This window comes from Microtus ochrogaster, chromosome 18 (genome assembly GCF_000317375.1).
Source record: "Microtus ochrogaster isolate Prairie Vole_2 chromosome 18, MicOch1.0, whole genome shotgun sequence".
In the NCBI taxonomy this organism is placed as follows: Eukaryota; Metazoa; Chordata; class Mammalia; order Rodentia; family Cricetidae; genus Microtus; species Microtus ochrogaster.
In genome coordinates, this window is record NC_022020.1 from 5,928,534 (window position 1) to 5,931,508 (window position 2,975).

Sequence of the window (2,975 nt, forward strand, 5' to 3'; positions counted from 1 at the left end):
CTTCTCTGATGTCTGAAACTCCCCTGTCCTCCATGGACAGCTTCTCTGATGTCTGCAACTCCCCTGTCCTCTGTGGACAGCTTCTCTGATGTGTGGAAACACTTGGTAAGAATAAGGAAAAGGGCAGGACCCTATCTGTGTGTGGTGTCTGGAGTTAACAGATCATAAAGTAGAATACTGATCACCTGGAGAGGGGAGGAGAAGGGCAAAAAGAAGTACTATTTGGTGTGTGTAGAGCTCTGTCTGGGATTCTGGAAATGGTGATGGCTGTATAATATTTTATGTAAACCTAGTGCCACTGCACTGTACTAAATTCTGAATTAAGAACTAAGGGCCACTCCCATCAGTAATGGAGGAGTATTCCCCTTACTCCACATCCTCTCCAGCATAAGCTTTCATTAGTGTTTTTGAGCTTAGCCATTCTGACAGGTGTTTTGATTTGCATTTCCCTGATGACTAAGAATACTAAACAATTCTTTAAGTGCCTTTAAGCCATTTGAAATTCTTCTGTTGAGAATTCTGTTTAGATCAGTACCCTGTTTTTAAATTGGATTATTTGTTATTTTGATGTTTAGTTTCTTGAGTTCTTTGTATATTTTGGAGATCGGACATCTGTCAGATGTTGGGTTGGTGAAAATTTTTTTCCAATTCTGTAGGTTGCTATTTTCTCCTATTGACTGTGTCATGTGCCTTATTTATTAATTAATAATTTATTATTAATCCCATTTATTTATTGTTGATCTCAGTGTCTATGCTACTGGTGTTTAGGACATGGTCTCCTGTGCCCATGTGTTGAAGGCTACTTCCCACTTTCTCTTCTATGAGGTTCAATGTGGTTGGATTTACGTTGAGGTCTTTGATCCTTTTGGACTTGAGTTTTGTGCATGGGATTAGATATGGATCTATTTGCATTCTTCTACATGTTGACATCCAGTTATGTCAGCACCATTTGTTGAAGATGCTTTCTTTTTCCCATTGCTAGTGGGAGTGCAAACTTGTTAAGCCTCTTTAGAAAGTAGTATGGTGGTTTCTCAGAAAATTGGGAATCAATCTACTTTAAAACCGAGCAATATCACTCTTGGGCATCTACCCAAAGAATGCACACTCATACCACACCACAAGGTCATTTGCTGAACTATGTTCATAGCAGCATTATTTGTAATAGCCAGAGCCTAGAAACAACCTAGATGCCCCTCAACCAAAGAATGGATAAAGAAAATGTGGTACATTTACACAATGGAGTACTACTCAGTGGTAAAAAAAAAATGACACCTTGAAATTTGTAGGCAAATGGATGGAACTAGAAAAAGAAAACCACCCTGAATGAGGTAACCCAGACACAGACAAAAATACAGTATGTACTCACTCATAAGTGGATATTAGACATAAAGCAAAGGATAACTAGCCTACTGTTCACAACCCCAGAGAAGCCAAGAAACAAGGAGGGCACTAAGAGAGACATACATGGATCCCCCTGGGTAGAGAAAGTAGACAAGATCTCCTGAGTGAATTGGGAGTGTGGAAGTGGAGTGGGGATAGGAGAAGGGTGGTGGAGGAGAACATGAGGGATTGGGAAGGTCAGTCTGGGGGAAGGACAGAGGGGGAGAGCAAGGAAAAATATATCTTGATAAAGGAAGCCATTATGGGGTTAGCAAGAAACCTGGCACTATGGGAATTCCCAGAAATACGCAAGGATGACCCTCAGCTAAGAAGCTAAGCAATAGATTAAGCTGCAAGGGTAACCTTAACTTCTCCTGTAGTCAGATTGATGACTACCTTAATTGTCATCATAGAATCTACATCCAGTAACTGATGGAGGCAGATGCAGAGCTCCACAGCTAAGCACTGGGTCGAGTTCCTGGAGTCCAGTTGAAGAGAGGAGGGAGGAGCAATATGAGCAAAGGGGTCAAGGCCATGATGGGGAAGACCACAGAAACATCTGACCTGAGCTCACTGACTCTGGACTGGCAGCAGGAGAACTTGCATATGAACAAACTAGGAACCTCTGAATATGGGTGACAGTCGTGTGGCTTGGGCAGGACAGCCCGAGGGATCAGGATTTATCCCCAGTGCATGAACTGGTTTTTTGGAACCTTGGAGAGATACCTTGCTCAGCCTAGATTCAGGGGGAGGGCGTTGGTCCTGCCTCAAGTGGATGGGGGTGGCGCGAGGGAAAGGTGGGAGGAGTGTGAGAAGGGGAGGGAGTGGGAACTGGGATTGGTATGAAAAATAAGAGTGTTTTAAAAATAAAAAAAAAAGAACTCAGGATCAATGAAATGGTTCAAGGGATAAGAGCACCCACTGCCAAGTGTGATGACATGAGTTCAGTCCCAGGAACCCATATGATAGGAGGAGAGAACCAATTCCCAAGAAGTTGTTCTCTGATCTCCACATGTGAGCATACACATAGACACAGGTTTGTGCACATGCACACATGCATGTACACACACATATACAGTAAGTAAATAAATATAAAAACATTTTTAAAGGGGCTAGAGAGATGGCTCAGTGGTTAAGTGCTTGCTGTTCTTCAAAAGAAACTGACTTCATGTCCCAGCATTCACACTACCCAAAGTTTACACTACCCAGTGCTCACACCACCCAGCACTCACACTACCCAAGTAGCTCATAGGTGTTGCCTGTGACTCCAGCTTCAGGATCTGAAATCCTCTGGCATCCATGGGCATCTACATATATCACATATACTTGCAAAACCATAAAAAACAAACAGGAAAAAGATAATAAAAGGCTGAGATACATCTTAGTAGTAGAAAGCTTTGCTTAGCATGTACAAGGCTATGAGTTCATCTTCCAACACTTCAAAACAAATAAAACATAAATGGCTGAGCTGCCAGAGAAGCTGCATGGGACAACAATAAGTCCAGGAGCAGCATGGGCTCCAGACAAAAGAGCTTCGCAGGCTGGTGTTCCGTGTCCCATGCTGGGTTCTGATGGATCAGCTACAGACAGAAGAG